This window comes from Manacus candei, unplaced genomic scaffold, assembly GCF_025592945.1.
Source record: "Manacus candei isolate 608988 ecotype Guabito, Panama unplaced genomic scaffold, ASM2559294v1 h1tg000039l, whole genome shotgun sequence".
NCBI classification, from domain to species: Eukaryota; Metazoa; Chordata; class Aves; order Passeriformes; family Pipridae; genus Manacus; species Manacus candei.
In genome coordinates this window covers 96,433-120,315 of record NW_026138087.1, presented here as the reverse complement: position 1 = coordinate 120,315, position 23,883 = coordinate 96,433, and the positions used below count along the sequence as shown (strand labels likewise).

Below are 23,883 nucleotides of genomic sequence, written 5' to 3'. Positions count from 1 at the left end.
CCTGAATCATTAAATATATTCTGGTAAAAGTTCCAGTGCACCACAATAATATGTAATATAATGGAGGACTATTATTTTTAGTTTTGGATGTTAATACTTCAAAAAGCATTCAGGTAAAACCCAGCTTTTAAACTGATCAGTGCCAGAGACTAGAATTTCACTCCAAGAACCTTCTTTACAGGTACATATTTAACACAACATATACTTATTCTAAAACATTAAATACAGTACAGCTTAGAGAATCTCTTTTTAGGTGTATTACATACATTCAGTGTTTTTTTACATTCATGAAATAAGAGAAACATCAATCCATATATCAGACTCCGAGTAGGCCTCAAACAACTTTGGGCTCAGCTGGCATCAGATGGACAACATCAAATTTGTCTTTTGGCACCAATAAAAATGTATAAATATTATTTTTAAGAGAGAATAAAAATCTTTGATAGGAGAGGCAATTCTTACCACTTCACAGTTCATTTAGTCTGAGTTGTATTTAGAGCCTAAAGATTTATAAAATAAGAAGGTAGAGCCAGAAAAAGTGAATACATATGGAAAGGCAAAATTCCAAATGTTTGAAAAACTACAATTTGTTCATGTAACAGCATAATGAACACTCCCACAAAGTTCAATAAACATACAGATTTTTGAATCAGAATGACTCTTGGTTCAAACAGAAACTTTTCTGCTACTGACGTCTTTGGAATCAAGAACTGGTCTTTCATCTTTGGCCACCTAAAGCCATCACAAGAAACTTGCTACCAATTCAGATTCTAAGGTTTGAGTAATGCACAGCTATAGCACTTCATGTACTGTGACCTTGTCTTACTACTGTCCTATAAAGTCTTCCTGTGACACTAATTAGGGACAGTGACAGTTCCTCGGACAACACATTCACCCATTTCCTATTTACAGGAATATAAGCTGTGCAGAAGCAACTTCTTTTTGCCAGTATTTTGCTAAGGTGTAGTCTGATTGTCATGTTAAGAAATATTAAAACTACCAAAATTGTATCGTGTAACTAAAAATAGTGATTTTAGTCTGTAAAGCAAATTTCGTATGTAAACGGCAAGAGAGCTTTTTCTACCTCTGAGGTGTAAGCCAAGCATAGGAAATGTCGTGGTTTCATAACTAACGAGGCATTGACACAGAAACGCATGTGGTTTTGGCTACTACCGTAATTAGCAGCTTTTAATTACTAGTGTTTAGTTAACTAAAACTATTATTCACGCTGTTACTTGATGAAGAATATAAATTGTCATTGCCACCAACGCTCACCTGGCTGTGCCCGCGTTCCCACCGCAGAGTTCCCTTCGTCAAACACCCGGGGAAAAGTCACTTATTCCAGCCGCTCGCGAGCAGGGAAGGCGAGAGCCGTTCTGGATGGGTGGAGGCGGCAACTCGCGGGCGCCGGGGACCGGCTCCCCTCACCCAGGGACGCGCTCGGGCGGGACCGGAGAGTGGAGCTGTCCCTCCGCTCCCTACCCTCAGCCCCGGGAGGAAAACAGCCCCAGTGCCAGCACAGCCACCTCCATACCCGACAGCGGAGCCTCACAACGGCACAGGACAACTCCGGTCAGCCAGCGCCTCCGCTCCGCCCTCAGCGACGGCCTCGGTCACGTGGAGCCCAGACAGGGCGGGGCTCTACGGCTGTGGGGGAGAGTGGTGGTAGAGGCTTTCGGTTTCCATGTGAAGCCGGGCTTCTTTTCGGGAGCCGCAGCGGCGGGGTGTCTGAAGGTGTAAGAAATCCCTCGTTAAAACTTCGCTTGAGGAGTTTGTGGGTTAAAGGTGGTAGCTCACGCGTTAAACTCCCCTTCGGGAAATTAGTTTGTGGCTAGAGTAGCAGAGGCGGGAACCGAAAGCGGGAGCGACGTGGGGCCCGCTCCACCTGTTGGAGGTTGTAGCCAAGTGGGGATCGGCCTCTTCTCCCAGGCAGTCAGTGAGTGGACGAGAGGGCACAGTCTTAAGCTACACTAGGGATGGCAGTCCCAGAATCAATTAGGTTGGAAAAGACCTCTGAGATCGAGTCTAACCTATGAGCAAACCACCACCATGTCAACTAGACCATGGCACTAAGTGCCACATCCATTTCCTTAAAAACCTCCAGTAACAGTTGTCCAACCTAATTGATTCTGTGATTCAAGTAATGAAATCTTAAATACTGTAAAAGCTGCTGTTTCTGACTCAGTTTCCAACTTTCCCCCTGGAAGCAACTAATAAACAGAGTGTTTATTCCTTCCTGCTTGTTTCTACCCTTTTTGCCGTCAGTTTGGGATGGAAGAGGCAAATCCCCTTGGTAAGGTGAAACATGAGGCAATGACAGTACCTGTCTCCTTGCTGGTGAGATGTAACGCTGCTGTGACCAAGGTCTGTGATTCCCAAGAAAATGGGTATCTGAGTAAAGATAAAGTAACCCAGTCTAGTGCTTCCAACTGAAAGGAATGTGGTTACAATTTAGCTACAGAGCCAGCACCTCTCTAGTCACAGGATTTGACAGCATGTGCATAATTCTCAGTCAAGCTACCCACTGCCAGTTCTCTCCTATGGCTGGGAGATGAGTAAGGAAACAAGTCAAGGATACTTTTTGTAGAGATGGGCATGAACTCATAATACTGAGAAGAGTAGGAGTAACAGGCCATAAAATGGTTGTAAACTGGGTACCACTGGTTCTTTTGCTTATTAGATAGATTGAGGCTATTCTTAAGGCTTGTACAGTTATTTCTAAGTAACATCAGCTGTTCATTGCAGTATCCTCTATTCTGACTGCTCTGCAAACATTCAGTGTGTTTAACAAGATGTGCTTGCAGTTTTCTGTGAAATCCCTTAGTTTGTCTGGTTTGCAATGACTGCAAAGAAAAGCTTTAGCTAATTGCTTCATTTTCTTGTATCTCGAACATTTGTTAAAGGTTTTTCTCAATCTATTTTTCTCGTGTTACCAAATCTTCTAAGACCATGAGATGGAGACTGTTTTGTTTATCTGTTCTCTTGATAAATATTTCTAGTGGGTTTGGAAGGTTTAGATGCTTGATTGAAAAGCCTTAAGCCTGATAAGACTTCAGAGTGATTTGTAGCCCTGCAGGTATAAAAACCTATGAGAAGCAGCCTTCATGTAACTTTTTATTTAGTGGTTTTACAAAGCTAATCTATTTCAGTTTGGATGTCAAAAATATTATTTTTTTGCTTTATACGAAAGCGTATCTTTTTTTCCTGGGTAAGCATGAGATCTTCTTTGACAGAACTTTCTTTTCTCATTTATGTAGTATATGGAATTTAGAATTAAACACACATGGGATGGTTTACCTGTGAGCCATAACCTGGTTATGATTCAGCTGAGGCCAGACAATGCAGGACTGCTAATGAAGGTTCATGGTCCCTTCTGTAATGACCCTCAAGCACCACTTGGAGAGCCAGGGAAACCTTTTGATAGGCTGTGGGACTATGAGGGTAAATGTAACTGTTCTACTGCAAATAGATCTGATTTCTGTGGACACTGATGTTTCTCTGAAGTTAATATGCCTAGTCTTTATTTAACAGTCATTAATGGTTGTTTTTTCAAACTGATCTAACAGTTGTGTCTGTATGATATCTAATCCAGTTTCTTTGGTCACAGTACTGCTTTTACAGGTCAGACCTAAAATGTAAAGTAAAAATTTTCCTTTCTGCTATATCCTGAGGAATCTGTGAAAGAATACTGGGAAAGAATGCAGTTGTAATCATTGCCTTACCCTTAAACAGCTCCGCAAGTAACTATAAGCCTCCTGCTATATTCATATGAAAACTACTCCAGATTGACTCAGGAGTGATGCACTTTTTGTAGGTAGGGAATTGATTTTCATCACTGGCACTGCTAACCATGAGTTGTAGGTCTGTAGTAGTGCAACAATTCAGACAACTGGGAAAAGAAGCGAATGTATTGGGTCACTCATTGAGCTGAATTGACTTCAGTGATGTTCAAGTTGACTCTTCCTGATCTTGTCAACAGTATATGCACTCAAACTTAGTTTTTGGGTAACTGATATAACTTGTGGACTATCAGAGGATTGACATATTTGAATATCAAAATAGTTTTGTGGCATATATCTATAAATTCCTTTGCAGGAACTAAGTAGAAGTGAAATCCTAAAGATAGATTCTACTTCTACTTTAAGAAGTAAAGTGTTTTAATTGCTTTTCCAAAGTTTCTTTGAGGAATAGGAAGGTGTAAAACACAGAAGTTGCAGCTCAAAAAATACAATTCAAAATTGTACCCAAATGTAATGGGGAAAATTCTATAGTAATGTTGTTTTTTCTCCTTTTCTTGTCACTTTTACTCATTGCTTTGAGTAATGCAAGAATTGAATGTTTCCAGAAGTTCTCTACTTCCTAATTATTGAGCTATTCTGATTAAAACTCTACTGAAACAGTATTAGCACCTCTTTGATATTATTATAATAGGCTTATGTAAAAATAAATATATCAGTCATATTTAATCATAATTCTAACTAAAGGTTTCTAATAATTACAATTACCATTGTAATTTTATGTGAGAAACACCACTGTAGTTCTACTTTGTGTTCCTGAAATGTGATTCAACTGTAGTAACTGAGGCCTGAAGTTGTGTCAGAGAAGGTTTGGGTTAGATATTAGAAAAAGGTTCTTCACCCAGAGGGTGGTTGGGTGCTGGAACAGGCTCTCTAGGGAAGTCACAGCACCAAGCCTGGTAGAGTTCAAGAAGCATTTGGACAATACTCTTGGGCACATGGTTTGACTCTTGGGAACGGTCTGGTGCAGGGACAAGAGCTGGACTGAATAATCCTTGTGAATCCTTTCCAACTCATCATATTCTATGATTCTGTAATAGATGGCTTTCAGGTATACCTGGTCAGTAATCCTCTGTCCAAAATATCACCCATCTACAGGGAATAACCATTTCAGAGCTAAATGTTTTCTCACTGTTTCTGAAATTTAGCAGTCATAGTTTTGGGGGGTGTGCTCTGCTGTAAGTGTCTGATGCTCTGAATCCTCAGGCTACCAGCAAACACAAGACTTATGCACTTAAGTGCTCTACCTGGAGCGCCTGCTTGAGAGTATGATTGAGTAGGATTACTCTGCCTTGGCCAGCTTTGTTCACAGCAAGCATACAGGATGAAATAACTGTATGCTTATGCATTTCTTACTCCAGGGAGAGCTAATCTTACTAGATTTGCCTTATTTTTCTCCTATATCAAGGTGAGTGTTTTCAAAGCTGGAGTTGGTAAAGTTAATAAAATTAGTACAGTACTTTATAACACATTTTGTGATAAGAGGCATGAAAAATAAAAGATCCTGAAGTTAGAATTATAGCACAGCATTTTGAATAGTTAGAAAACTGTCAGTAGCATGTACACAAGCAAGTCAAACTCTGGCATGAAAATCATGAAAACAGAATGGTTTTAATGAGATATGAAGATCTCAGGACATTACAAAGTAGTTAATATAAAATACTGACAGCCTGGTTTTGGGTTTTCTTTTAGTTATAGAAGCATTTTTCCAAGTGACAGAACTGAGCACTCTTTAGGAGTTGACCTTTGTCCGTAAGTATAGCACTCTGAAAAAGTCACAAATGTTAATTTACACTTCTAGTTCTAATGCTTGTAATATATATATATATGTGGAAGACTCCTCAGGCTATAAACTAGGTGTTAAGAGGCCTGAGAGATAGGAGGATGCTTTTGTCCTCACACCCTTTGTGGAACTCCCCGCCCTGAGGGGAGCACTGAACATTCCTGCCTGAACTGGAGGATATATAATCTTGGAGTCTTGGAACATTTTTCGACCCACTCGTGGGATCCAGAGGAAGGCTGGAGTTCATTGCTCTCAACCAGACTTAGACCATCACTGGACTGCGATCACCACTTTTGGCCAGACTGCAGCAGCTCTCCCACCAGCAGGTTCTTCCCCTCTCCCTTTACTTTGGACTCAAGCGGGGCCCAAGGAACACTCCTTTGTTCAGGCCCCAGGGTACTGGGTTATACATTTGAGTTTTTGTGGGTTGAGACCAATTGTTTGTTTGTATGATTGTACTTATCGTATTATTTTAATAAATTGTTATTCTGACTTATAATCTCTCCTTTGAGTTGAGTTCATTCCCCCTGCTGGTTAACTCTTAAACCAGCACAACAAGTAAGGTAAATCATAGATAAATTACTCTTTGTTACCTTTTTTTTAAGAAAAACTTAGGTTCTGCAGCTATTTATTTTTAAAAATTCTAAGCTATTGCTAATAAAATACATTAGCAGTGTTCTGTGAGAAATAGATATTTTTATTTCTCTGTAATAGCCTGTAATAATTTCAAGAAGGGATTCTTTTTACAGTATTGCTTTCAAAAAAACCCCTTGTATTTTTCAGACCTTGGTAGCAGATGCGATTATGCGAAGAGGCTGTTCCTTGCTGCTTTCATTATTCTTAGTTTGTCTTTACTCTTACAAATTACCTCCTAATACGAGAGTTCCATTCACCTTTTTAAATGATTAATGTGGTGTCAGATGTTCTATTTACTGTTTGGTGGTTTTTTAATGTAAGTATTTATTAGCAATTGGCTTTGATACCTTCCTTCTATTGTTTCTGTATGATAGCCTAAAGAAAAAATTCTTAGTATTTAAAAGAAAATGAGGTTTAGTCTTATGAAAAAAATATATTTACTAGCTTCATTATCCCATCCAGTCTTCCTTTCCTCTGTAAGTTGGTCAAGACTTGTAAATTTTGGCTCCACTGGAGTGCGGATATGTCATAAAGCAAGATGTCATTGCTCTTTCTCTGACAGCGGTTCCAGGCAGCACAAGCTGAGGGAGTTTAAAAGGCAAGCACTTTGTTAACTTCACTTTCTGCTGGGCGATACTTCTTCATAGCTGAGGATTTTGCCCCGTGCTTTACAGTACAAGGTTTTCAGAAACACAGTAGTGTTTTTTATTTATAAACTCAAATTTTGGAAAATGAACACATGAAATGCCGGTTACATTCCTGTCCAAGAAAACCATAAAATAAAGATGAATTGAGCGTATTGAGAATACTGTCTTTTGTTAAAGACATGTTTACAAGACTTATGACTTTTTTTTGTTTATTTCTACTCGCTTTGCAGTCATTGTCTGGAATTTTTCAAGGATTTAGACATGAAAGAAGTAATAGGAGAAGACTGGAAGCAGCTGTGATGGACTGAGATGTTATTAATGTCTTAAACATTGTCAAAATCATAGAAAACCTTTTTGTCAAGCTGCAAGGAAGCAACTGCCTGTCTGCAACCACTGAAATCACCCCCTCTTCCTCAATATGCTTCTTGACTGGAATTTGGACTGTGAAGGGAAGCTTGAGGTAAGACTATTGTCTAATCATCTCAGGTCTGAGGAGAAGTAAACAAGGCTCAGGGAATCTGACCTAGCTGAGCTCAGTGGGTGGCAGAGGAGGAGGGTTTGCGGAGTGTGATGGCAAAATCTCTCCACACAAAACAGATTAAACCACCCCCCCCCAGGATGACAATGTACACATGGGGCATTCACATGAGAGGCAGCTGAGAAAGGGTCAGAAACAATCAAAGACCCCCAAGGTATCCCTCTCACCACCAAGAAGACCAGAAAAATGGGACCTATGGGATGCTACCCGATTACATGGAGTGCTGATACATTTTCTATTTTTCTCTCTCTCATTCTCTTCTTGCCCTCGCCACCCTTTTTCTATTTCTTTCTATCTCTCTCTGTCTCAGATCTACTGTTAAATACACCATTCTGAGCAGAGTTTTTTAATATCAGATTAGTAAGGCTTTCCTTGACACCAAAGTCATCAATCAGTCTTAAAATCAACAGTAAAGTATGTGGCTCAGTTGATTCTAAATGAATGAACAGCTCATGTTTCAATTCATCTGGGTATGGAGTTTTTCATCTGTGCAAGAGATAAATCTATTGCTACCAATGACAGTGGAAAAATATGCTAAAATTACAACTGTGTTTTCATGAGAGCTCTAAAGCCTGATAAGGCCAATACCTGGCTTGAAATCTTTTGGGTTCTGGTAGTTGCTGCATTTCTGCTGCATTTTCACTGCTACTTTTTTGTTTCTTGACTGCTGAATGACATTCTTATGTGCCTAAATTTTCAATTAAAATCAGCAGAAAAAATGCCTCCTTCAGGAACAGAGAGAAACGTAGCTTTCATGGATTTTGGTGGCCCAGTACTTGCACTGCAAGTATAACACTACCCTTTCCTCTATCTTCCTATGCTTGATGTTTTCCCTAGCCTGGTGCCAAAGTGAGAACTTCATCTGTATTACAGACATCTTGGCTTCAAATTCAGTGTGGAGTTTCTAGTGATACTTAGGTACAGAGGATAGATTTAGAAAAGGTTTTATGAATTTCAGGAAAAGTTTCTGGAACACATAATGTTCAGTATAAAATCTTTTGATAGACTTGAGTGCCTACAAATGATGGTTTGTCCTGTTGTAGTAGGATAGCCCACCCTGATAAGGCCTAGAATCTGATCAGAGAATGCATGCAATGCAAACCATCACTCAAGCTATCATGCAAGTTCAACCGCTGGTGCCAGGTGCTGTCTTGGTATTGAATTATGCTAAAACCAGCCTGGTTCACCAGATTTTGAATCCTGCTTTTCTGAAGCAGAATTTGACAGATAAGCTAGTCTGCTTGCCTGTAATCTGTGACTACCAGAGTATATGGTTATATAGTCTGGCACAACTATAAAAGCCCGGTCCACCTTTCATTTGGCAGACTCTTCCACACACTTCCTTGAAGTGTGGAGCTTCTCCCTGAAGCAGGGATGCCTCTTCCTGGTTAATCCCTAGGGGTTAAAAGATCTATGTGCTATCTCATCTCTACCAATCTCTTCTTAATGATTGTTTCTTTTGTTAGCTTTGATACAATTGGTTTAATATAATTGCTTTGTTACAGCTTTTATGATACCCTAATAGGAGATTTTTAGCTTTTATATTGTGTAGTGTATAATTCTGATTATGATCTTTCTTCTGTTCACTTGTCTGTTCATTTGTGATAATAGATAATTCATTTTATATAAATATATCCATTTTGCCATTATTAAAAACTTGCAGAACAAACTGTTTTAATCACATCTCTATAATTCCTTAAATTTAAACTGTTGACACAGTCCAAGGCTAAGAGAGGTTTCAGGCACACCTCAACCCTTCTTCGAGAAGGACTTTAGAAAGCAAGAGAGTCCTTTTTGCACCTCGTAATCAGCAGCAGGGTTTTTTTTTAAAATAAGTTTGTCTAAACCCTCCACTCTCCCTTGACATACATCACCTTAAGGATATAGCTAAGAAGTCTGAGAATTTTTTTGCATGCCACTTAGATTTGGAAATACTGTACATGTATGTAGCTATATTTTCTACATGTTGGCATGAATAATTTAAACATTAGTGAATACTGTTAGATGGTAATATCTTATCTGTAAACTCTCACAGCATTTACAAATTACACGTTCCTTTTATTTTGTCTAGCATAGCAAGTGCTGCTTGATTTTGGCTGCTTAGTCCTATATAAATTAACTTAAAAAATGAAAAGCTTGCCCACTAAGCAGATTCTACATCTGAAACATAGGTGACTTTAAAATTAAACTACTTAGTTCAGTGAGAGGATTCAGACCAAGACATGTTTCTCGGATCTTTAATAGAAAGAGGACACCCTGCATCCTGTTGAAATGTCATCATCACATCTGATCACATCATTTTGTCCTTTCTCTGTGCATATCCAAGAAGACTGACTTTGTCTGTTGAACTATTGTTCAGGTAGCTGAAGATAACTTTTAGCTCCCATAGATTTTTTTAAATGTTGTCATTCTCAGTTTGCCTTTTGTGAATCTCGTAAGTAAGCACCTTCTACTTAGATAATATTGACAGACAAAAGTGTAAATTGGGTTGTAATTTGGGTTGTAACTCAGAGGCTGAAATGCTTCCAGGCCTTTCTTGTTTAGATCATAAGTGGTTCTAAAAATCTTCTGTGTAGCTTTAGATATCAAAATGCCTGTGAAGCTTTCCACAAGACTGGACTTTCTAAGTCATATTATTGAAAGTATTCTCTGTTTTCTTCTGAGCTTGTATGCAGTAATAACCACAGTCTGATGGTCATATTTTCTTTGCTGTCTTTCAGTTTAGCTGTAAGTGAGAAGTAAAGAAGATGGGAATATTCCGCCTTTGAGAAGAACATGTCAGTGTGATTAATATCTGAGATAGAATGTTACTTGAGTGGTTTTGTTTGGCTATAGATTCCCTCTTTGTTCCTTCAGTTTTATAGAACTCTACTCTCAGATTTAAGGATATTACGTTTTTTCTCTTGCAGACTTTAGGATGTCAGTGCACACAGCCATCTTTTGCTCTTTTCCGGTAGACAATAAAGATTCCTTGCTATAAAGTGCCATCTGTTGGAAATTCTAAGTATTGTACATTCAGTTGTTTGGCTTCTTTTCTACCCTCAATCCAGGTACAGTTTTCTAAAGAGATACATCAATCTGAAATATTGAATAATCCAATAAAAGTTGATTAAACTGAAGTAGCTGGATTCCTTATCCAGCTATTTCAAAGGAACCACAGATTCACAGCAGCATAGAGATCTTGATCCACCCCATCTCTCCTTTTTGCAACTTTTTAAAGAGGATAATTACTTCTGCAAAAATTCAACTGATCTCTCTCTCCCTTTCCTTACAAGATTGATTCCATGAAATCATTTAATGAGATGCAACTGAAGTGAAGCACAACTGACTAACTTAAAATTTAAGGACATCATCTACTATTAACGAAGTGTTTTAAAGCACGTTTTACTGGCATGGCCACAGCTAGTATTTAGAACAGAGCTTTGCTAAGCTGTTCTGTGAACATGTAATCTTTTGTTGGATTGCTGCAGAAGAGTTATGTATAATCTCTCCTTTGGGGTAGGAGTAGTGGGGAAGAAGGGGCTAAAGAACAGGAGTTGCACATGAAAAATATCTATAAAATATAATGTCAAAGGCAATAGATTCTTATAGAAATTTAAGCAGCAGGCAGACATTACACTCCTTTTTCTCCTACTGAACAGGGATTTCTGAGAAAGCTACATCTGACTAATTCTAGAAGGTGAAAATTCATATAGAAAAGGGAAAGGTTTAGATTTTTTTGTTCTTGAAACCCTATAGCATGAGTATACATCTGCAAGTCGTGACAAAATTCTGGCCTTATTTACTTTATAAGCTTTGCCACTAATTTTGTGTGGAGGGAGGCAAGCCAGAAGGAAAGGGAAATGGTGGCTATTAAACCGCTTCATTCAAATGTAAGTAATCTACTGTGCGTTTAGATGTATAATGTTCTCTTGTCAGTATATCTAGTTTTTACCTGTGGCAGGAAGCTTACAGCTTTTCTTGAAGCCTGCAGAAATAGCCAATGCTAAATGACACGACTGGAGACAGCACAGCTCCAGTGCAGTGTCTTTCAGTTCCAAGTCGTATCCTCAGGTTGCCTTGGTTGAATTTACCCCAAGAAGATAACAGGTTAAATTTTATTCATGTATAGATAGATAGCTATGGATATAAATCATCTATTCTGATGTGCATACCTAGGATCTTGTTCTTTGGCTGCCCACTCAAGTTTTAAAAACATGACACTTCATCAGAGCCACCCACTTGTTTGCTGCAGTAGAAAGCAAAGACCAAATGAAATCTGAAAGTTTTGGCTCCTTGCCATTACAAATACTAAGATCAGCATGCAAGAACAACTAAGTAGATAAGACACCATGTGCCTCTCTCATGGTAAATTTAATATTCAGATATCAAAACAGCAGCAAAAATCACTGACAGGCAATCAGCAAAACCCAGAGCAGTGATGAAACCATTTTCCACTTTCATACTATACCACTTAGAAATTAAGATCTGTTTCAAAGTTTTTTTGGTGCTGGGAAAGTTGAAGACACAGCTGATGCCCTTCTAATGCTGCCTGTCTAGGCTACATTTCTGTAGCCTAGAAGATGAAGACAACTATTCCCTGATACCAAATTTCCAAAGAACATTCAAGATGAAAGTAGAAGCCTGGCAAAAAAAATCTCCAATTTTAGTACAGCAAGAGAATACAGTGACCTTGTGCAAGCTCTTCATTTCCATAATGGGGACTGCTGAAACACTGCAGTTATGCTGTCATAGGTTTACTTGTTCTAAAAATCGAAGCAGAAATTTTCCTTTCCCCTGTCCCACTATAAAAGAAGAAGGTTGAACGAGGAGGGGGAAGGGTAATTGACTATACAAGAAAACCTAGCTGGCAGACCTGCATTCCCGGCTAATAGCCCATCTAAAAATTGCAGGGAGGGGGGAAGAGTTTTTCTCCTCTCCTTATAAACGGAGAACACTTCACTTTGTGCCTTAACGGGGGCAAGGTGTGTTGGCAAAGCTCAGAGGCCGTTTTGCTCTCAACCTGGTCACCTGTCTGTTCTCCAGCCTCGGTTGGTCTACGGTCTGCTCTGTCGCCAGCCAAATCTGCTCAGATTTCATCGTAAAGTTTGTGCTCACCGATGAACAAAGGGGGAGTCCTGTCTACAGCCAGCCGCGGAGAGCGTGAGTTTAGTGGGAAAGAAACCACCTTTCTTTCCCCTTTCTTCCTCTTCCCCTCCTTGATGGGGGCGGAGGAAATCTCCATTTTGGCTTCTCCAATGATCCGGGGCTCCCACACGGTGACTACCAGAGCCCAACAGCGCCCCCTGCCGACCAACACCGAGCACTGCAGGCTCTGCTCCTCCAGTGATCCAACAGCGCCCCCTGCTAACCAACACCGAGCACTGCAGGCTCTGCTCTTCCAGTGATCCAACAGTGCTCCCTGTTGGCCACCACAGAGCACTGCAGGCTCTGCTCCTCCAGTGATCCAACAGTGCTCCCTGTTGGCCACCACCGAGCACTGCAGGCTCTGCTCTTTCAGTGATCCAACAGTATCCCCGTTGACCACCACAGAGCATGCAGACTCTATTACTCCAGTGATCCAACAGCACCCCCTCTTGGCCACCACAGAGCACTGCAGGCTCTGCTCCTCCAGTGATCCAACAGCGCCTCCTGCCGACCAACACCGAGCACTGCAGGCTCTGCTCCTCCAGTGATCCAACAGTGCTCCCTGTTGGCCACCACAGAGCACTGCAGACTCTGCTCCTCCCGTGATCCAACAGCACTCCCTGCCGACCAACACCGAACACTGCAGGCCCTACTCCTCCAGTGATCCAACAGAACCCCCTCTTGGCCACCATAGGGCACTGCAGGCTCTGCTCCTCCAGTGATCCAACAGCGGCCCCTGCCGACCAACACCGAGCACTGCAGACTCTGCTTCTCTGGAGAACCAACAGCGCTCCCTGTTCACCACCACAGAGCACTGCAGGCTCTGCTCCTCTGGTGATCCAACAGCACTCCCTTTTGGCCACCACAGAGCACTGCAGGCTCTTCTCCTTTGAAGATCCAACAGCGCTCCCTGTTCACCACCACAGAGCACTGCAGACTCTGCTCCTCTGGTGATCCAACAGCACTCCCTTTTGGCCACTACAGAGCACTGCAGGCTCTTCTCCTTTGAAGATCAAACAGTGCTCCCTGTTGACCACCACAGAGCACTGCAGGCTCTGCTCCTCCAGTGATCCAACAGCGGCCCCTGCCGAACAACACCGAGCACTGCAGACTCTGCTTCTCTGGAGAACCAACAGCGCTCCCTGTTTGCCACCACAGAGCACTGCAGACTCTGTTCCTCCAGTGATCCAACAGCACCCCCTCTTGGCCACCACAGAGCACTGCAGGCTCTGCTCCTCCAGTGATCCAACAGCGCCTCCTGCCGACCAACACCGAGCACTGCAGGCTCTGCTCCTCCAGTGATCCAACAGCACCCCATGTTGGCCACTAAAGAGCACTGCCGGCTCTGCTCCTTCGGAGATCCAACAGCGCTCCCTGTTGGCCACCACAGAGCACTGCAGACTCTGCTCCTCCAGTGATCCAACAGAACCCCCTGTTGGCCACCACAGAGCACTGCAGGCTCTACTTCTCTGGAGATCCAACAGCGTTTCCTGTTGGCCACCACAGAGCATTGCAGACTCTGCTCCTCCAGTGATCCAACAGCACCCCATGTTGGCCACCACAGAGCACTGCAGACTCTGCTCCTCCCGTGATGCAACAGAACCCCCTCTTGACCACCATAGAGCACTGCAGTCTCTGCTCCTCCGGAGAACCAACAGCGCTCCCTGTTGGTCACCACAGAGCACTGCAGGCTCTGCTTCTCCAGTGATCCAACAGAACCCCCTGTTGGCCACCACAGAGCACTGGAGGTGCTGCTCCTCCAGTGATACAACAGCACTCCCTGCCGACCAACACCGAGCACTGCAGGCTCTGCTTCTCCAGTGATCCAACAGCGCCCCCTGCCGACCAACAACAAGCACTGCAGGCTCTTCTCCTCCAGTGATCCAACAGAACCCCCTGTTGGCCACCACAGAGCACTGCAGGCTCTGCTTCTCTAGTGATCCAACAGCTCACCCTGCCGACCAACACCAAGCACTGCAGGTTCTTCTCCTCCAGTGATCCAACAGAACCCCCTGTTGGCCACCACAGAGCACTGGAGGCTCTACTCCTCCAGTGATCTAAAAGCACCCCTGCCAACCAACACAGAGCACTGCAGGCTCTGCTCCTCCAGTGATCCAACAGTGCTCCTTGTTGACCGCCACAGAGCACTGCAGACTCTGCTCCTCCAGTGATCCAACAGTGCTCCCTGCAGGCCACCACAGAGCACTGCAGGCTCTGCTCTTCCAGTGATCCAACAGTATCCTTGTTGACCACCACAGAGCACTGCAGACTCTGCTCCTCCAGTGATCCAACAGAACCCCCTGTTGGCCACCACAGAGCACTGCAGGCTCTGCTCCTCCAGTGATCCAACAGCACCCCATGTTGGCCACTACAGAGCACTGCAGGCTCTGCTCCTTCGGAGATCCAACAGCACTCCCAGTTGGCCACCACAGAGCACTTCAGACTCTGCTCCTCCAGTGATCCAACAGAAACCCCTGATGGCCACCACAGAGCACTGCAGGCTCTACTTCTCTGGAGATCCAACAGCGCTTCCTGTTGGCCACCACAGAGCATTGCAGACTCTGCTCCTCCAGTGATCCAACAGCACCCCCTGTTGGCCACCACAGAGCACTGCAGACTCTGCTCCTCCCGTAATGCAGCAGAACCCCCTCTTGACCACCATAGAGCACTGCAGGATCTGCTCCTCCGGAGAACCAACAGCGCTCCCTGTTGGCCACCACAGAGGACTGTAGGCTCTGCTCCTCCAGTGATCCAACAGCACCCCCTGTTGGCCACCACAGAGCACTGCAGACTCTGCTCCTCCCGTAATGCAGCAGAACCCCCTCTTGACCACCATAGAGCACTGCAGGATCTGCTCCTCCGGAGAACCAACAGCGCTCCCTGTTGGCCACCACAGAGGACTGTAGGCTCTGCTCCTCCAGTGATCCAACAGAACCCCCTGTTGGCCACCACAGAGCACTGGAGGCTCTGCTCCTCCAGTGATCCAACAGACCCCCCTGTTGGCCAGCACAGAGCACTGCAGGCTCTGCTCCTCCAGTGATCCAACAGCGCTCCCTGCCGACCAACACCGAGCAGTGCAGGCTCTACTTCTCCAGTGATCCAACAGCGCCCCCTGCTGACCAACACCAAGCACTGCAGCCTCTTCTCCTCCAGTGATCCAACAGAACCCCCTGTTGGCCACCACAGAGCACTGCAGGCTCTGCTTCTCCAGTGATCCAACAGTGGCCCCGGCCGACCAACACCGAGCACTGCAGACTCTGCTCCTCCAGTGATCCAACAGAACCCCATGTTGGCCAGCACAGAGCACTGCAGGCTCTGCTCCTCCAGTGATCCAACAGCGCTCCCTGCCGACCAACACCGAGCAGTGCAGGCTCTACTTCTTCAGTGATCCAACAGCGCCCCCTGCTGACCAACACCAAGCACTGCAGCCTCTTCTCCTCCAGTGATCCAACAGAACCCCCTGTTGGCCACCACAGAGCACTGCAGGCTCTGCTCCTCCAGTGATCCAACAGCGGCCCCGGCCGACCAACACCGAGCACTGCAGACTGCTTCTCTGGAGAACCAACAGCGCTCCCTGTTGGCCACCACAGAGCACTGCAGACTCTGCTCCTCCAGTGATCCAACAGAACCCCCTGTTGGCCACCACAGAGCACTGCAGGCTCTGCTCTTCCAGTGATCCAACAGTGCTCCCTGTTGGCCACCACAGAGCACTGCAGGCTCTGCTCCTCCAGTGATCCAACAGTGCTCCCTGTTGGCCACCACCGAGCACTGCAGGCTCTGCTCTTTCAGTGATCCAACAGTATCCCCGTTGACCACCACAGAGCACTGCAGACTCTATTACTCCAGTGATCCAACAGCACCCCCTCTTGGCCACCACAGAGCACTGCAGGCTCTGCTCCTCCAGTGATCCAACAGCGCCTCCTGCCGACCAACACCGAGCACTGCAGGCTCTGCTCCTCCAGTGATCCAACAGTGCTCCCTGTTGGCCACCACAGAGCACTGCAGACTCTGCTCCTCCCGTGATCCAACAGCACTCCCTGCCGACCAACACCGAACACTGCAGGCCCTACTCCTCCAGTGATCCAACAGAACCCCCTCTTGGCCACCATAGGGCACTGCAGGCTCTGCTCCTCCAGTGATCCAACAGCGGCCCCTGCCGACCAACACCGAGCACTGCAGACCCTGCTTCTCTGGAGAACCAACAGCGCTCCCTGTTCACCACCACAGAGCACTGCAGGCTCTGCTCCTCTGGTGATCCAACAGCACTCCCTTTTGGCCACCACAGAGCACTGCAGGCTCTTCTCCTTTGAAGATCCAACAGCGCTCCCTGTTCACCACCACAGAGCACTGCAGACTCTGCTCCTCTGGTGATCCAACAGCACTCCCTTTTGGCCACTACAGAGCACTGCAGGCTCTTCTCCTTTGAAGATCCAACAGTGCTCCCTGCCGACCACCACAGAGCACTGCAGGCTCTGCTCCTCCAGTGATCCAACAGCGGCCCCTGCCGAACAACACCGAGCACTGCAGACTCTGCTTCTCTGGAGAACCAACAGCGCTCCCTGTTTGCCACCACAGAGCACTGCAGACTCTGTTCCTCCAGTGATCCAACAGCACCCCCTCTTGGCCACCACAGAGCACTGCAGGCTCTGCTCCTCCAGTGATCCAACAGCGCCTCCTGCCGACCAACACCGAGCACTGCAGGCTCTGCTCCTCCAGTGATCCAACAGCACCCCATGTTGGCCACTAAAGAGCACTGCCGGCTCTGCTCCTTCGGAGATCCAACAGCGCTCCCTGTTGGCCACCACAGAGCACTGGAGGCTCTGCTCCTCCAGTGATCCAACGGAACCCCCTGTTGGCCACCACAGAGCACTGCAGGCTCTGCTTCTCCAGTGATCCAACAGCGCCCACATCCGACCAACAGCAAGCACTGCAGGCTCTTCTCCTCCAGTGATCCAACAGAACCCTCTGTTGGCCGCCACAGAGCACTGCAGGCTCTGCTTCTCTGGAGATCCAACAGCGCTCCCTGTTTACCACCACAGAGCACTGCAGGCTCTGCTCCTCCAGTGATCCAACAGCACCCCGTGTTGGCCACAACAGAGCACTGCAGGCTCTGCTTCTCCATTGATCTAACAGCGCGCCCTGCCGGCCAACACCGAGCACTGCAGGCTCTGCTCCTCCAGTGATCCAACAGAACCCCCTGTTGGCCACCACAGAGCACTGCAGGCTCAACTTCTCCGGTGATCCAACAGCGCCCACATACGACCAACAGCAAGCACTGCAGGCTCTTCTCCTCCAGTGATCCAACAGAACCCTCTGTTGGCCGCCACAGAGCACTGCAGACTCTGCTTCTCTGGAGATCCAACAGCGCTCCCTGTTTGCCACCACAGAGCACTGCAGGCTCTGCTCCTCCAGTGATCCAACAGCACCCCGTGTTGGCCACAACAGAGCACTGCAGGCTCTGCTTGTCCATTGATCTAACAGCGCGCCCTGCCGGCCAACACCGAGCACTGCAGGCTCTGCTCCTCCAGTGATCCAACAGCACCCCGTGTTGGCCACAACAGAGCACTGCAGGCTCTGCTTCTCCAGTGATCTAACAGCGCGCCCTGCCGGCCAACACCGAGCACTGCAGGCTCTGCTCCTCCAGTGATCCAACAGCACCCCATGTTGGCCACTACAGAGCACTGCAGGCTCTGCTCCTTCGGAGATCCAACAGCGCTCCCTGTTGGCCACAACAGAGCACTGCAGGCTCTGCTCCTCCAGTGATCCAACAGAACCCACTGTTGGCCACCACAGAGCACTACAGGCTCTGCTTCTCTGGAGATCCAACAGCGCTCCCTCTTGGCCACCACAGAGCACTGCAGACTCTACTCCTCCAGTGATCCAACAGCACCCCGTGTTGACCACCACAGAGCACTTCAGACTCTGCAGACTCTGCTCCTCCAGTGATCCAACAGCGCCTCCTGCCGACCAACACCGAGCACTGCAGACTCTGCTTCTCTGGAGAACCAACAGCACTCCCGGTTGGCCACCACAGAGCACTGCATACTCTGCTCCTCCAGTGATTCAACAGAACCCCCTGTTGGCCACCACAGAGCACTGCAGACTCTGCTCCTCCAGTGATCCAACATAACCCCCTGTTGGCCAGCACGGAGCACTGCAGACTCTGCTCCTCCACTGATCCAACAGAACCCTCTGTTGGCCACCACAGAGCACTGCAGACTCTGCTCCTCCCGTGATGCAACAGAACCCCCTCTTGGCCACCATAGAGCACTGCATGCTCTGCTCCTCCGGAGAACCAACAGCGCTCACTGTTGGCCACCACAGAGCACTGCAGGCTCTGCTCCTCCAGTGATCCAACAGCGACCCCTGCCGACCAACACCGAGCACTGCAGTCTCTGCTTCTCTGGAGATCCAACAGCGCTCCCTGTTTGCCACCAGAGAGCACTGCAGACTTGGGTCCTCCAGTGATCCAACAGCTCCCCCTCTTGGCCACCACAGAGCGCTGCAGGCTCTGCTCTTCCAGTGATCCAACAGCACCTCCTGTTGGCCACCACAGAGCACTGCAGACTCTTCTCCTTTGGAGATCCAACAGCGCTCCCTGTTGGCCACCACAGAGCACTGCAGGCTCTACTCCTCCAGTGAATCAACAGCCCCCCCTGCCGACCAACACGGAGCACTGCAGGTTCTGCTCTTCCACTGATCCAACAGAACCCCCTGTTGGCCACAACAGAGCACTACAGGCTCTGCTCCTCCAGTGATGCAACAGCATCCGCTGTTGACCACCACAGAGCACTGCAGGATTTGCTCCTCCGGAGATCCAACCGCACCCCCTGTTGTCCACCATAGAGCATTGCAGACTCTGCTCCTCCAGTGATCCAACAGCGCCCTCTGCCGACCAACACCGAGCACTGCAGGCTCTGCTCCTCCAGTGATCCAACAGAACTCCCTGTTGGCCACCACAGATCACTGCAGGCTCTACTTCTCTGGATATCCAACAGCGCTCCCTTTTGGGCACCACAGACCACTGCAGGTTCTGCTCCTCTGGAAATCCAACTGCACTTCCTGTTGGCCACCAAAGAGCACTGCAGACTCTGCTCCTCCAGTGATCCAATAGCACCCCCTGTTGTCCACCACAGGGCACTGCAGGCGCTACTCCTTTGAAGACCCAACCACACCCCCTGTTGGCCACCACAGAGCACTGCAGGCTCTGCTCCTCCAGTGATCCAACAGCGCCCCCTGCCGACCAACAGCAAGCACTGCAGGCTCTTCTCCTCCAGTGATCCAACAGAACCCCCTGTTTTCCACCACAGAGCACTGCAGACTCTGCTCCTCCAGTGATCCAACAGCACCCCCTCTTGGCCACCACAGAGCACTGCAGGCTCTGCTCCTCCAGTGATCCAACAGTGCCCTCTGCCGACCAACACCGAGCGCTGCAGGCTCTGCTCCTCCAGTGATCCAACAGCGCTCCCTGTTGACCACCAGAGAGCACTGCAGGCTCTGCTTCTCCAGTGATCCAACAGTGCCCCCTGCCGACCATCACCTAGTACTGCAGGCTGTTCTCCTCCAGTGATCCAACAGCACCTCCTGTTGGCCACCACAGAGCACTGCAGGCTCTTCTCCTTTGGAGATCCAACAGCGTTCCCTGTTGGCCACCACAGAGCACTGCAGGCTCTACTCCTCCAGTGAATTAACAGTGCCCCCTGTTGGCCACCGCAGAGCACTGCAGGCGCTGCTACTTTGAAGACCCAACAGCACCCCCTGTTGGCCACCACAGAGCACTGCAGACTCTGCTCCTTTGCAGATCCAACAGTGCTCCCTGTTGACCACCACAGATCACTGCAGACTCTGCTCCTCCAGTGATCCAACAGCGCCCCCTGCCGACCAACACCGAGCACTGCAGGCTCTGCTCCTCCAGGGATCCAACAGCACCCCCTGTTGACCACTACAGAGCACTACAGGCTCTGCTCCTCCGGAGATCCAGCAGCGCTCCTGCCAACCGTGATTAGAATCGTTCTGAGGACAGAGAAGTATCAGACTGCTTCCTTTTTGAAGGGGACTTTTGGGTACGGGATTATTTCTTAGTTGTTTTTGTGCTCTGTTACTGTTTTTACTAATGTACCCTTTAATAAAGGGTTGTTATTTTTTCCTTTTTCCATACTTCCTCGATTGGAGCCTCTTAATTTCGGATTTACAATTGCTGAGAGAGAAGAGTTTGGTCTACCTCATAACTCATCCTCCTCAGCAAAACACTCCAGTCTCTTTAAACTGAGATATATGCTTAAGTGGGCTGATTCACATGAAAACTGAAATGTAGACATATTTTCCAGCATAATACTACATCCTATGAAGTGCAGGCCCTCTCTCCAGAGATGCAGTATCCCATCATGTCTTACTGTAGGACACAAGTGTCACCAAGGCAAGACCGTGACAGAGTAGTTCACAGTTGTAAAAGTTTTTCTGCCTCCAATACCCAAATCTGACAGTCCTTTTTAAAAAACATGAAGTTAATTTGCAAATAGAACATCACCACTTCTAATTCAAGAATATTGAGGCAAATGGGCATTGGGGATTTTCAGAGTCTATATTTTAATTCTGGGTTGTCTTTCTTATAATCAAATATTCCCAACCCCTTCTTCACAGAAGCAATGGTCAGGACACAGATCCAATCCTCTTCCTAAACCTTTGAACTGAAGGTGTTTAGAAGCAGCTCCTTCTTCAGCAGTGTCAGTCAGTCAGTCACAGTTGTTTCCACTAACCATGGCTACACATGTCATAGCAGAACAGCTTGCCTTTGGAAGGTACTACCAACAAGGATAACTAGGGGTACAGAAAGAATTTAACATCCTATGCGCTTGTGTTTCTCTGGCAGAGCTCAGTCATGTCTGCCACCTGTGAGGGGAGATTAAAAGGAGTAGTTCTTATATCATCTGTCCTAACATGAGACAACATCAGTGAGGCTTAAGCAAAGCTGTCCTAGTGTGAAGCCAGCAAAAACACAGCTCTCTCTGATAGCCACAGCAACATTCTGCTGGTGGTAGCTCTCATACACGTTGTCCTCATGCAAAGAAGTTTCCTAAGCTGTACCCACAGCAACAAAATTTAGAAGCAGCAGAAATTGATGTTCCTGCTGGTCTCAGTGCTGGCCCAAGAAGAGGTTCTCCATTCAGAATCTTTTCAACCACTGTGACAATGAAATCCTCTTTTAGGTGAATTATTACTGGGTGATAAAAACACACAGTTTCTTAGTAACCAATGAGGAGGAAGAACTATTCCAAAACAAGCTAGGGAGGAAAATCAACCAGATAGTAAGAAAAACAGCACACATTTCTACTGCAAAAGGGGAGACAGCCTGTAATCTTGCTAATATCAGTGCCTTCTTTGGTGCTGCTATTTAACGTTTTTATGTGGGAGCACTTAAAAACCTCAGGCTTGAATGAGGTTGCCATTAAAATAAAAGTATTCTGCTCCCTCCTGTTATTAAACACAGCACAACTGTTGTTAAACACTTTGGAAAACATTGCTATGGAGACATTTCTTCCAAACAGTATTTTTAGGTAAATTCAGATTGAGAGGCAAAAAAACATTCTATCAAAAATGCTTGTAAATTTTAAATATTTTTGACTGATTGCATTAAAGATGTGTACCAGGTGAACTGGCTTTGGTATTTCCTTTCTCTTCTGTACATGTCTTTTGTTATTAAAGAGTTTAACCAAAAACATATTCTCTATAAGATATCCAAACCAGAATTTGTATACATATGCAAAGGTCCATCCTCCCAAGGATGAATACATTGGTCAACATTTAAGTCATGTGCCCAAGTATGTTTGAGCAAGTGATTGCTTTCATGGAAAGCAATACAGAGCTATCTATGACATAACAGTTTCTTCCTTATTTTATTTTTAACACTGAATAAACTTTTGCACACAGCATTTTTTCATCTTTGAAGAGTTAAGAGTGTCCTTATCAACTTTTAATGGCACAAGATCCAGTAGAATTTCTAAGGAGTTAATGTTTTTCATTGATTTAACATTAAAATTAAATTAGAATATTCCATTTTGAGTTACTAGCACTGTTCTTCTGTAGCTTGACTAGTTAAGCAGAAGGCCAGATTTCAAAGAGAACACAGTTAGCTTTGAAAGCATTTCCCATTTTGGAAGTTTTATCTACAAGCTCCATACATAACTGAATCTTAGTCTAAAGCATCCATTATTCAGCCAGCATTCCTCTCCTCATCTCCACTATAGAGACTGTAATGAGGATTACATAAGATTAACGTATTCCTGCTCTGCTCTTGATTAATATCATTTTAACTGAGTCTTTTTTCCAATTAAAAAGGAAAAAATCTTTGAGGAGCAAGGTCTTCGATGTTTGAAGTCTGTCAAGCTGTTGTGCCGCCTACTGTTGCGCTGTATCCTTTCCACCCTGGTTTAACATTTCGTGACTTGCACTCCACAGAGAAGAGATTGTTGCTGGACTGCATTAAGTTCAAAAAGCAAGTACCGTTCTTTAAGTGTTAAAGGAACAGAGAGGTGCACGAGGTGAAAAGAGAAGCACTGGAGGAAAGGTCAAAAGACAGAGAACATTTACAGGGACCACAGAACAAGAAAGATATTACTTACTCTGTCAAGCAGACACTGCCTTCAGAAGTTTATTTTGTTTCAACATCATTATAGTTGCTTGTTGCAATTGTGAATTGTCAGATAAAGTGATTTAAACAACAAAGCTTTGTCTCCTATTTAACATTCATCCATTAATTTCAGATTTCAACCTTTTAATCAAGGCTAAGTGCATAAATCTCTTTCTATTTTCTTCTAGTAGGAAGTGATTTATAGGATAATTCAGATTGGAGCTCTCTAGTCCAAACTCCTACTGAGGCCATAGGGTAAGACCAGGTAGCTCAGGTTTTTCTTTATTTTGATCTGAAGACTGCAAAAGTGCTCTGGGCAACTGCTCCAACACCTCTTTTTCCTCCTGGGGAAAAAGTTTCTCCTTATATCCTCTCTGAACTTCTTGTTTCAAGTCGAATCCTTTGCCTCGCCTGTCTCCACCAGGCACCACTGTGAAGCCTGGCTCCAACTTTTCTATAGTCTTCGTAGGGAACGTGTTTAAGGTACAGGGGATACACCACAGCAAGAGTGCCTGAGGGATCATGCGCTGACATAGAAAACCTTATTGGCCAAAGACGTCACATGGGTTGAAGGGATAAAACCAGTACGGAATTTGAAATAAATTCCCTTTGTGCTTCCTTCTTTACCATGTAACGTACCGCCACGCTACAGTCTTCATATAGGTAGGAGACTATATGGAGATATATGGACTGCCACTGTATGGATCCCAAAATCATCCCTCCCTATG

At 45.8% G+C, this 23,883-nt stretch overlaps 1 protein-coding gene and 1 long non-coding RNA gene across 7 annotated transcripts in view; one reads left to right on the top strand and one right to left on the bottom strand.

The window, feature by feature from the left end:
• SCLT1 (sodium channel and clathrin linker 1) overlaps window positions 1–1,587 on the bottom strand; it is a 43,581-nt gene extending 41,994 nt beyond the window's left edge. For 2 of the 5 annotated variants that reach the window (XM_051794473.1, XM_051794474.1), the window contains exon 1: window positions 1,276–1,584. The gene's annotated coding sequence lies outside the window, so the exon portion shown is untranslated. Of the gene's footprint in view, window positions 1–1,275 lie in introns of all 5 variants that reach the window. The other 3 variants (XR_007905655.1, XM_051794475.1, XM_051794476.1) reach the window with 3 other exon arrangements.
• A 35-nt stretch (window positions 1,588–1,622) lies between these two features.
• On the top strand, window positions 1,623–8,904 carry LOC127474074 (uncharacterized). Of its 2 annotated transcripts, XR_007905717.1 has the most exons (4): window positions 1,663–1,785; window positions 3,258–3,441; window positions 5,490–5,549; window positions 7,094–8,904. It is a non-coding gene; the product is annotated as an uncharacterized LOC127474074 (long non-coding RNA). The 2 variants fall into 2 exon arrangements; XR_007905718.1 differs by lacking the exon at window positions 5,490–5,549 and having other exon boundaries at window positions 1,623–1,785.
• The last annotated feature ends 14,979 nt before the right edge of the window (window positions 8,905–23,883 follow it).